Source organism: Panthera onca, chromosome B2, assembly GCF_046562875.1.
Source record: "Panthera onca isolate mPanOnc1 chromosome B2, mPanOnc1 haplotype 2, whole genome shotgun sequence".
Lineage (NCBI taxonomy): Eukaryota > Metazoa > Chordata > Mammalia > Carnivora > Felidae > Panthera > Panthera onca.
This window is the reverse complement of record NC_138343.1, coordinates 16,441,890-16,454,564: the sequence shown is the minus strand read 5'-3', so window position 1 is coordinate 16,454,564 and position 12,675 is coordinate 16,441,890.

Here is a 12,675-nt window from a genome sequence, read left to right as displayed (position 1 = left end):
TGTGAGCAGAGTTTCCTCTTCTGCTGGCCTAGAAACTGTGAGCTCCGTCCATCGTCTCTTCGGAGAGGCTTTTATTGAATATAACCTTATGTATACAGATGCTGTCTTTTTGCCTCTCTTCATCAAGAAAGTATGCACTGGGGCGCCTGGGTGGCTCAGTCGGTTGAGCGTCCGACTTCGGCTCAGGTCATGATCTCGCAGTCTGTGAGTTCAAGCCCTGTGTCGGGCTCTGTGCTGGCAGCCCGGAGCCTGGAGCCCGCTGCGGATTCTGTGTCTCCCTCTCTCTCTCTGCCCCTCCTCTGCTCATGCTCTGTCTCTCTCTGTCTCAAAAATAAATAAAAACATTAAAAAAAATAATAATAATAAAAAGAAAGTATGTACTAACTTGTGATGGAAAATTCCTCTCTCCTTATACCAGGAATATCTCACTGCAAAGTATATAAGACTAAGGTCTGTAGGATAGTGATTCTGAAGGCTTTTGATCTCAGAATCCCTTTGGACTCCTAAAAATTATTAAGGATCCCAAGAAGCTTGTGTTTAGGTCGGTTATACTGGATATATTAGAAAATAAGACTGAAGAATATGTACAATATTTATTTCTTTGTTTAAAGTGACAATGAGAAGTTCAATACATATTAACATAAAATAGGTTTTATGCAATTAAGACTGAAAAAAATTAAGGTATTTGTTTGTATACAACAAGGAGAAACTCAGCACACATGAACAAAAAAGAACTAATTTTAGTGAAATTAATTATATTTTCCTAACATATCTTTTGCCCACATGTGACTGTTGCCAAATACTGCTTCACTGAGTGAATATTCAAAGACTCAATATTTAAAACACTGGCTACCGATATCTAACAATCACACTTGTTAATATTATTAATCTCCTTAAAAAAGTCTGTAAGCACCAGGAGGCTATCAGGTTTGCATCAGCAGATACAAGTTTCCCCAAATTCTAAGTTTTCCTTAAAGGTTCACATTTTACCCGGGGGCAACAAATAACGTCTGCCGTTTTCCTTGAAGTGGCAAGCTCTCTGTATTCAATCTCAGGAAGTATGTCAAAGAGCCAAGTTCAAATAATAATCGTTTGCTGCCAGTTGTCTGTCGAGCAAGGATGATGTTCCACGAAAAAAGAAGCGATTTCAACTTGCAACTCAAACAATTGTGTACGTTGTGAGAGTAAAGTGTCCAACCGCTTTATGCAGCCTTCCTATTTCATCACGTAGAAAATTGAAAAGGCATCTAGTTAAGGGTTGAGATTAATTAAAATTATTATTTCGTCTGGGGTTTTTTGTTTGTTTGTTTTTCGTTTAGGACATGAAACCGTGTCCCCTTTTCTTTCTGGTGATAAAGAACACAGAGAAGGGGAGCCTGGGTGGCTCAGTCAGGTCAGCGACAGACTCTTGATTTTGGCTCAGGTCGTGATCCCAGGATAGTGGGATGGAGCCTTGTGCTGGAGTCCACACTTAGTGTGGAGACTGCTTGGGATTCTCTCTCTCCCTCCCTCTGTCCCCCCTCCTCCTCTTCTCTCTCTCTCTCTCTCTCTAAAATAAATAAATAAGAAGAAAAGAAAGAACACAGTGACTATTAATGCAGTCAGAACATTTGCCTGGCTTCGTACCAAGGTGGCCCTTGTTTTAGCCACTTTTGCTTTTGCACAATTAGTGCAAATGTCAACACAGTGAAAAAGGCAAAGAACATCTGAGTACCGTTAATCAAATAGTTTTGATCTCATGGAGTCACAAAAGGGTCTCAGGGAATCCCAAGGGCAACAGACTATGCTTTGAGAATCACTGTGGTCGGGTGTTCTAATATTAAATTAAGACTCATCAACATCACGTGGATGACATTTACACCAATATGATCTTTTAATTAAGCATCTTTTCTGCACTCCCTCCACTGTCAGGAACAAATAAACCGAGAACAAAATGTTACAAAAGTTTATAATGACTGGGTTTTAGACCGACATTCGAGGAATGTCTTTAAGGGGCGCCTGGGTGGCTCAAGTCGGTTAAGCATCCAACTCTTGATTTCGGCTCAGGTCATGATCTCATGGTTTGTGGGACTGAGCCCCAACGCCCCCTCCCCCACCCCGATCAGGCAGGCTCTGCACTGACAGAGTGGGGCCTGCTTGGGATTCTCTCTCTCTCTCTCTCTCTCCCTCTCTCTGTCCCTCCCCTGCTCGAACACTCTCTCAAAATAAAGAAATAAACATTTAAAATGAAAAACAAACACACAAAATGTCTTTAAACTAATCATTAATGTAAAAAAGAAGTCTCAGAATGTCTTTTTAAAAATCCGTATCCCTGAAAACGTCTCAGCCTTTTAATAGGTGGCAGTCGTAATTACAGTGATTAATTACAAAATCCCCTCTGCATGCCCTTTCAGTGGCTTTTCCCCTAAGGATTCATCTTGCATTACTTTCTTGTGACTTGAAAACATCTCTGTGATACAGCTGCACGGGGCTTGACAGCATTTTCATTTTAGCGAGGAATCTGAGAAGAGAAGACTCACCCATGGGGACAGGGCTACCCTCCTGATTAACCTTTCAGTGCCTTTCCCTTTTCGCCATCCAAATCACTTGATCTGTCCAACCTCAGCAAACGTGTTTCACTTGAACGAATAAAACAAAAACAAAAAACAAAACAACACCAACCCCGATAACAAAAACAAACAAACAAACAAACACACAACAAAAAACCAAAAAACCCAAAGCAAAAACCAGAAAACAACAACAACAACAAAAACAAAAGAGAAGATCGCAGTGAGCTCAGAGGCTGTGGAAATCCGGAAGGTGGAGGAGTCTGCAGAAAAACTGAAAACCTGCAGGGAAAGTGTGACTCTGTCCAGCTTCTCCCTGTTCCTTTTGCTGATGGGTGGAAGGTCTTAGAAAAGAAGAAATTCTCTCCACCCCGGGGCCACGCCACTTGCTAAATTTGGAATTCCAGATTAGAGAAACACCCTGGAGCTACTGAGACTTTCAATCCCCGTGTCCTGGGGCTCATTCTGAAAGTACAGATACAGTTTTTCCTTCCCCTTTGGAGCCAGAGAGGAAACTTGGCTAAGGAGTTGGCTGCCTGTTGTAAGTGACTGGGATGTTATTTGGAGATTTAGGCAGAATGTGTTGAAGGGCAGGAGGGAGTGGGTGGGTACCGGGGATGAGCGGAAGAGAGGGATTATGTGACCCCTGGTCCTATACACAGAAGCAGTTTTTAAAATGTCCTATCTTTACTCACCAGCCTGTTACAGGTGACAGAATCTTCTCTACCTGTCACCGGTGAGTAATTGCCATACCTCCGTTGCATTTATGTGAGCCGTATTTCACCTCCCCAAGGCAGAGGGAGATCTTTAAACATATAGGCCCCCAGTTAATACGTGCAGAAGGGCAACTCTTTTCCCTCCCCTCCTGTGTCACGCAACCCTTTCCTTGTGAAAATGCTCTTGGAGCTCAACATAGGGCTTGAACTCATGACCCTGAGATCAAGACCCGAGCTGAGATCAAGAGTCAGACACTTAACCGACCGAGCCACCCAGGCATCCCCTCCTGAAAATATTCTTCTTTTTTACTTCTTGTCATTGCCACTGTGCCCTCCAGTCTTTAAGTCCTGGCACAGGATTTCAATGGAAAGCACGGGTCATGCGTTTCTTGGTGAGTGTGCCTGACCCAAGCCACCTGGAGGTCAGGGCAGCATCTAAAAGGCTCACTTCTGCACCCCACGCCTCAGGGTCAAAGAGAGCACAAGACTCACATTGTCCAGAGACAATCACTTCTTACCACCGGGAAGCAGAAACCTGCTGGGTGGAAAAGCGTTTCCTCAGACAGCAATTTGCCTGGGAGTTGCAATGACAATGTTTTTCTGTGTGCCAAGAATATCAATCTAAAGTCCCTCTCCCGTGAGCCATTGGTGAGATGCGGGGCATGCACGGGCAAGGAGAATTTGTAAGCCTGCTGATCGGGGCTGGCGTAAATGTCAAGGCTGAGTGTTGCTTTGTCTGTCACAATCTGGTTTTCCTATCTCTCCCGCTCACCCAGGCCCCTTTGACATGATCTCTGGACTCCCCCAGACGCCCCACCGCCACGCCCAATCCTTTTTGTTGCTACACTTACTGCTTAGGAGTATCAGCCATGTGGGATGAAAGGTGATATCAAACCTGGGCAGGATTGAGAAGCACCAGACCGCCAGACCTAGACCAGCTTTACATGGTCATTTGTTAGCTTTTCCCAAGCCGCTAACTTCTCCCTGCCTGAGTTTTCCGTCTTAAGCTGGGAGTAACAATACTTATTCTGTCCCCTGTGCGAGATCCTTGGAAGCATCAGGTGCTATTACGTGGCCCTATTGTATTAGGTACCTCATCCCAGTGCCTCGAACAGTGAGTGCTGTGTGCAGAAGTTGCTCAATAAACATTTGTTACATGGGTGGCTGTATTTGGAAATGTTTTGCGAACTGTAAAAGCACTGTACAAGTGTTTTTGTTAGACTTCTCACGGATGACACAGGTAGCAGTCAGCACTTCAGGCCCCGGCGCCTATTGTGTGCGGTGTATAAGCAGGCCACGTCTTGTCCTCACTAGGGTTGACGGTGAACCTTCTTCTAGGCCACAGCATCTGCTTGGTTTCTGCGATCCCGTTTCCTTGGGCGGATCCCACCTGCTGCCCGGAGGTTGCACTAAAGGGACGTTGGTGTGTAATTGCGATGGCGGGAGGGCAAATGTTGGTCCCCAGAGGGCTGGCCTTAGGAATTCATTAACCCCCTTTCATATGCCATGAATGACATAGATACTGGCCTTGGGTATTTTACCGGTCTGGAAAATCTCAAGGGAGTTCCAGATCAAACGAGGGGCCGCACTTAGTAGAGTATTATGGCCCAAGAAATCATTTTGGAAGCATTCTTAAGGGGAATTTCTATTTACACCCTGGTCGTGGAGTGAACCGTGCCCCCCACAAATTTCTATGGTGAAACCCTAAATCCCAAAGTGACTGTATTTGGAGATAGGGCCTGTGAGAGGGGAATGAAGGTTAGCTGAGGTAATAAGGCTGGAACCCTAATCTGATGGGACTGGTATCCTTACAAGAAGAGGACGAGACCCCAGAGTGGCCGTCCCACTCCCCACTCCCTCCCTGGGCCGCAGAGGAAAGGCCACAGGAGGACGGATAAAGAAGGTGTCTGTGTGTGAGCCAGGAAGAAAGCTCTCACCAGGAGCCCAATTGGCTGCCACCTTCATCTTGGACTTCCAGAAAACGAATTTCCGTTGTTTTGAGCAACCAGTCTATGGTGCTTCGTTATGGCGACCTGTGCAGACGGAAACTTTGGTACAGAGAAGCGGGGTGCTGCTATAACAGATAACCTAAAAATGTAGAGGTGGGTGATGAAAAGAGGCCGGAAGAGGTTCTGTTTCTTTTTTATGTGTGTATTTATTTTGAGAGAGACAGCGCGTGTGTGCACACGTGAGCAGGGGAGGGGCAGAGAGAGGGAGACAGAGGATCCTAAGGGGACTCCGCGCTGACAGCAGGGAGCCCCGTGTGGGGCTGGAACTCAGGAACAGTGAGATCGTGACCTGAACCGAAGTCAGACGCTTAGCCAACCAAACCACCCAGGCACCCCAAGGCCGGAAGAGTTTTGAGGTGCATGGTGGAAAAGCACTTAGATTGCCTGGAAAGGACCGTTGGGAGAAACGTGGACATCAATGGCAATTCTGGGGAGGGCTCAGGAAGAAAAGAGGAGAGCTACGGAGAAAGTCTCTATTATCTGAGAGGATACATATCATCGCGAGAAAACGTTGGCAGAAATAGGCACTTTCGAGGTCATTCTGTGGAAATATCAGACGGAAAGGAGGAGGAAGTGATTGCAAACTGGGGGAAAGGCGGGCCTTGTCACACGGTGGCAAAGGACTTGGCTGAATTGCATGTGTGTTCTAGTGCTCTGTGGAAGGTGGAACTTGCGAGTGATGCAAGTTTAAATTTAGCGGAGGACTTCTTTTTTTAAGTTTTTATTTATTTTGAGAAAGAGACCATGAGTGAGGTAAGAGCAGAGAGAGAGAGAGGGAGAGAGGATTCCAAGCCGATGCCTTGCTGTCCCAAGCAGGCTTCACCGTGTCAGCGCAAAGTTAGATGAGGGGTTCGAACTGGTGAACCAGGAGATCGTGACGGGAGCCGAGATCAAGAGTCAGATGCTCAACCGAAAGAGCCACCCAGACGCCCCTAGCTGAGGATATTTCTAGGCAAAATGTCAAAGGAGGCGCTGGGTTTCTCTTTACCACTTACGCTAAAATGCATAAGAAGTGGTAAATTGAAGGAATTGTCAAGCAAAAGGGAATTAGGAGGTGAAGATTTGGGAAATTCTGAACCAGTCCACATTGCAAAACATGAAGGTGTTCTGAAGAGAGCACTGAGGGAGTAGCTGAACAATCGTTGGATAAGGAGATGAGATGGGTGTGAACACAGATTTAATCAGTCAAGGTGGAAAAGCCTAGTATAGGGATGGGATTGTACCATCAGAAGTGCAGCCATCTGGGGTTAAATGGAACAAAGAAAATAAAACAGAATGAAGGAAGACTGCCAGAGTTCTGGGATCCTATAGGATGGGACAACAGAGCTATTCAACTATAAACATGTGTTATCCTTCAAAAAAAGAGAAGGACCCCAAGGGGGACTCAGATATCATTCGGGTTACATCACTCCCACCATAGACTCAGGGGCAGGGCTGCCTCCTTATTGGTTTCAAAGGGTGGAGGGCCATCTCTTAGGTATCAGCAGTCCAGGCTACCCCTGCCCAGAGCCTGAGCAGCAAGGCCACCACGGGGTGACACTGCCACCCCGATAGTCCTGCAGGAGGAGCATTGAGCCAAAGAGGATTCTTCTTGAGTTTTTTTAAGATTCAATGAAATTGACTTTGCTAGGTTTTGGACTTTCCTGGGACCTGACACTCCCTTTCTTCTTCCCAATTTCTTTTTTTCTTTTTAAAAATTTTTTTTTCAATGTTTATTTATTTTTGAGAAGGGAGGAGGGGCAGAGAGAGAAGGAGACACAGAATCTGAAGCAAGATCCAGACTCCCAGCTGTCAGCACAGAGCCCAACGCGAGGCTCGAACTCACAAACCGCAAGATCATGACCTGAGCTGAAGCCGGATACTTAACCAACTGAGCCATCCAGGCGTCCCTCTTAGTTCCAATTTCTCCCTTTTGGAATGGGAATGTCTATCCTATGCCTGTCCCACCATCAGATCTCAGAAACACATAACTTATCTGGTTTCACATGTTTACAACCAGAGAGGTATTTTGCCTCAGCATGAGTTTCACTCATACCTTTTGCATGTGAAACGAACCGTGAATTTGGGGGGTCAGAGGGTGGAATATAATGAATTGAATTGTGTTACCCTCAAATTCATATGTGACTGTATTTGGAGACAGTGCCTGTAAGGAGGTAATAAGAAAGGTTAAGTGATGTCATAAGGTTTGGGGCCTTAATCTGATGGGACTGGCAATCTAATAGAGGAGGAAGAGACACCAGATGTCTCCCTCTCTCTCTCTCTGTCTCCAATCCTCTCTCCTATCCCCCATGTGCCATGGAAAAAGGCCATGTGCGTGCGGATGGACCAAGAAGGTGTCTGTCTGCAAGCTAGGAAGAAGTTCTCACCAGGATCTCATTGGCAGGCATCTTTTGATCTGGGATTGCAACCCTGAGAAAATAAATCTCTGTTGTTGAAGCCACCCAGTTGATAGTATTTTGTTATGGGCGACCCAGATGACTAGTCTAACTCTCCTGTCCTCTCGGTTTGTCAGGCTCTCTTGTGGGTAGTTCCACTGATATCCATTCCTCTGTCTCCATCCGACGTGCAAAGGCACGTTGCAGCCCAGGAATGGCCTGGGTCTCTGTGTTTGAATATCCCCGTGATCCAAGCATGGCGGAAAAGAAGAGAAAAGAACAGCTACAACCCACCGAATGACAATGGATGGTGGCGAGCAGCTCTTTTACCTGTCCGGCCCGAGATAATTTTGGCATATTCCATTAAACTTCTGGAAGTGAAAAGGTATAGGTTATTTCAGCCAGCCTACGGAATTTTTTGCAAACCGCATGGATACGGTCTGTGACTTCTTGTTGTACCAGGTTTTATTAAAGCGACCTTTCCAGAGTTAGTTATGGCAAAACAACTTTGCCCGCACCGCTGTTACTGTTGCTTGAAGCCACACCTAAGTGATATTGCCAGCAGGCGCGCACAGGGAAATGACTCTTTGAGAGAGTGGAAAAACCGTGTTTCATACAACATGGTGACAGAACAAGACTGAAGGCTGAATTTGGAAATCTCAGGTTTCATTCTCGACCTCTCATTTTTTTGAAAGATTGGGGCTACGGTCTTCTCATTATTTAGCACAAAGATTATAATGATGTGACATAAATGAGTCAAAGTTGGACGATCACAGCTTCTCCAACTTCAATGTTTCTGCAAATCACCTGAAGAGCCTGTTAGGGCACAGATTTTGATCCAGTGGGTTTGGGATGGAGCCCCGGATTCTGCATTTCTTTATTTTTTTTTTAAACATTTTTTTAATGTTTATTCATTGTTGAGAGACAGAGAAAGACACAGTATATGTGGGGAAGGAACAGAGAGAGAGAGGGAGACACAGACTCCGAAGCAGGCTCCAGGCTCCGGGCTGTCAGCACAGAGCCCGACGCGGGGCTCAAACTCACAGACCGCAAGATCATGACCTGAGTCGAAGTCGGACGCTCAACCGACTGAGCCACCCAGGCCCCTTATCCAGATTCTGCATGTCACAAGGTCAGCTTGTAATGAGGCTACTGATCTGGCGAGGGTCTAGTATACTGTGCGTTAGACTGATGACCTCTCCATGGACAAAACACCATGCAAGATTCCGTTGCTGCTTTATTTTGCATCGCTTCAGAATTCCTCCCCCCCCAAATGCTTCAAAACCTTGCACTTAGAAGAACTAGGGATCGTAAAATCATTCCGGCAGCAGCTGCTTGACATGAATATGTGTTTAATGCTGCTTGGTTAGGTGGTTGGTCTGGAAGGTGGGTCTTCAGAGATGTAGGACAAATGTCTGCCAGGGATATAAAACGATACACCCTAACTTAGGAGATCTTGAATTCTGGTGCATTTGGGGACGAGACGGAATAAATAGCATCAGAGCCAGTGAGGGGAGCCCGGCTAATATGAGACCGGATCGGAGCTTTGTAAACAGGCGCTCCGCGGGGGTGAGCAATCAGTTTGGGAAATGGGAAGGAGGCTTTGTTCCATCATTTTATGCCTGGGTACCTCCTGGAGTGAAGGAAAAGCATCGCAAGGGCTGGTGAGAGTAGGGCTCCCCAGAGTCCTTTTTTGGAGACTTGGTAAGTATGTGGGTGTGCCGTTGTTTACTTCCTTGTGATTTATGACAAGCAAATTCCTTTTGCTAATTATCCCTCCCTGGCCTGCTCAGGATTGCTCTCCCTCCAGACGCCAGAGACTGCCAGAACCGGGTCCGCCTGTGGTGGAACTAGGAAATTCCCAGGGGTCAAGGGAAGGCTAAAACTCCTACCTGAAGTGGTCACTTACTACTATGTGTAAATACGCACACATCTATGAATATGAGGTAGGAGATTGTAATTAGTAAATTGAAATTCAAGAGCATTTTTTTTTTTTTACTTTAAAAATATGCTTTGGGGCACCTGGATGGCTCAGCTGGTTGAGTGTCTGACTCTTCATCTTGGCTCAGGTGATGACCTCACGGTTCGTGAGATTGAGTCCCGACGAAGGCTCTGAGCTGATAGCACGGAGGCTGCTTGGTGGGATCATCTCTCTTCCTCTCTCTCTATCTCAAAAAGCAAATAAATAAACTTTTTTTTGTTAATGTTTATTTATTTTTGAGACAGAGACAGAGCGTGAACAAGGGAGGGGCAGAGAGAGGGGGAGACACAGAATCTGAAACAGGCTCTAGGCTCTGAGCGGTCAGCACAGAGCCCCACACGGGGCTGAACCCACAAACTGTGAGATCATGACCTGAGCCGAAGTGGGACGCTTAACCGACTGAGCCACCCAGGCGCCCCATAAACACATAAACTTAAAAAAAAAAAGTGCTTTATTCACCCAATCTTACTGAATTAGATCCCTCAGAAGTATGCAAGAGAATTCAATTTCACAGAGTCGTTCGTAAGTGTGTTTACTGACGGTTGGAAATAATATGGTGTCACTTTAGTTGTCAATGGCCTGAGTTGGGTAAAAGGGGTGTGCTTTTTTTTTGGTATTTTTGTTTGTTTGTTCCCTTTCTTTCCTAAGTTACACTTGACCCTTGAATTGGCATTCTTTTAGCAGCTCTCAATGACTATTGCTCATGTTAAAATCAGCTAAAAACTTGGCGGGGTAACTGACTCAGAACAGGTATGTTAGGATGAATTCACTTCAACTCTTTGCCCAAATAACAAAGTTCTGGTTTCCTTGCCATTATCCACGAGTAGAAATTTTCAGCAAACATAAACGATCGCTGCTAAAATTTTGATAGGATTCTCTTCCTACTGACAGAAACCAACTTCAAGGTAGCCACAGGATGAATTAAGAAAAAGAGATTTTAATTTCACACATGATTTGTGTCTTTCTTCCAAACCATAAAAGACATTAAAAATTAGTTTCCATCTTTGTTCCCCATCGTGACTAGCTCTGAAGTTGACTAGATAATACAGGAATTGAAAGAGGGACTAATTTGGATTGGGTTCTAAGCTTTCTGAATGGTCATAATGACTTTCCAGAACTTTCAGATCTTGAGAATTCTGCAGAAATATGAGGCAGCATGCCTGACTTCTCATGAAGTGCATCAAATGAATTAAAATGATCTTGGGATTGATGGAAAGGGAGAGAAGCAGTGTTCAGTTTTAAGCTTAGCTAACCTTAACTTGTGTGTTTATGTATTTATTCATCCGGTATTCACTCCATACCTACTATAAGCCATGTGCTCTGTGAGGTATTAGGTATACGAAGATGAATAAACGTGTCCCCAAGGAACAAGTAATTTTCAAGTTAAAAGATAAAGAAAAATCTCCAATTTGCATAAAGAAGAAAAGAACGGAAAACCTGTAAAGACATGAAATCCAGATAACCTCAGATATCTTCAAAACTCTAAATGCCGAAGGCAATGGGACAGCTTATGGAACTGAGGGGGAGGGTTTGTGACCAGTCCATACTCTACTAGTAGTCTCCAGGATGGAGAACTGAAAAATATATCCCCACATACTCCTTCAAGGGAGAAAATGCTTGAACACACGCTAGAGCCGATCACAAATCGAATAAACTTGGTACCTTAAGTTGTGTTAGAAACAGACTATCAGTGAGCAATGAAATGAGTGATTTCAAAACTGCTGGTGGCTGTCCAAAAGGGAGAGAGAAGACATAATGTAAAAATAATCTTTTTTTTCCCCAATGTATATTTATCAGGCTCCTCTGATACACCAGGCACTGTCCAACACAGTGAGATTATAGCAATGAATGAAACAGGTAAAAGTAAATAGAATATACACCTGCCCTCAGGGAACTTATCTTTTAGCAGAGGAATCAGAAAATGAACAAGATAGGGGCGCCTGGGTGGCTCAGTCGGTTAAGCGTCCAACTTTGGCTCAGGTCATGATCTCATGGTTCATGAGTTCGAGCTCCGTGTCGGGCTCTGGGCTGACAGCTCAGAGCCTGGAGACTGCTTGGGATTCTGTGTCTCCCCCTCTCTCTGCCTCTCCCCCACTTGCGCTCTGTCTCTCTCAAAAACAAAATAAAAACATTTTTAAAAAATTTAAAAAAATGAATAAGATAAAATAAATGAAATGCATAATATGAAATAACCCAATATCATTTATTTGGGCACAGTATCTCAGATTTTATTAACACAATTTGGAATTTGGATAGGAAAGGATATAAGTGAGTAAAAGAGAAATAAATTCCTTATGTAGAAACAAGAAAAAAGGGCTTGATAATTTTCGGGGATTTGTACACATGTGCACCCACCCAACAAAAGGTAGAAACATTTTTTTCTTAAATAATATAGAAATTAAAGTAAATAGCATTATACAGGACCAGAAGAACGATTTATTAATGATAGTAATAGTATAAAAATCAGCTAACCCATAGACATTTTTCTTATTCTTCATCTGGCTCAGTTTCTTTTTTTTTTCTTTTTTTTTTAATTTTTAATGTTTATTTCTGAGAGAGAGAGAGAGAAAGAGAGAGAGAGAGAGGGCATGAGTGGGGAAGAGGCTATGAGAGGAAGACACAGAATCCGAAGCAGGCTCCAGGCTCTGAGCTGTCAGCACAGAGCCCCATGTGGGGCTCGAACCCACGAACCATGAGATCATGACCTGAGCCGAAGTCGGACGCTTAACTGAGCCACCCAGCCTCCCTACGATCCATCACTCTCCTAATTCTGTTTTTTCTACCTCTCTTACCACTGTTGCTTCTGTATGACATCGGCATCTCTTAACTGTCTTTTTACTGCAACCTCGAAACTCCTTTCCTTGCCTCTTGTCTTGTTTCCTTCAAATCTATTCTTCACGGGGAGATCAAAGCAATCTTTCAAAGTCATCTTTCTCCACAGAGAGATCAAAGTAGCCTTTCAAAGATTTCTGAAGTGGAAAATCATTTCAAAAAATGATTGTGTCATTTCTTTCTGCATAACACACCAGTGGCATTCCATTGTCCAAA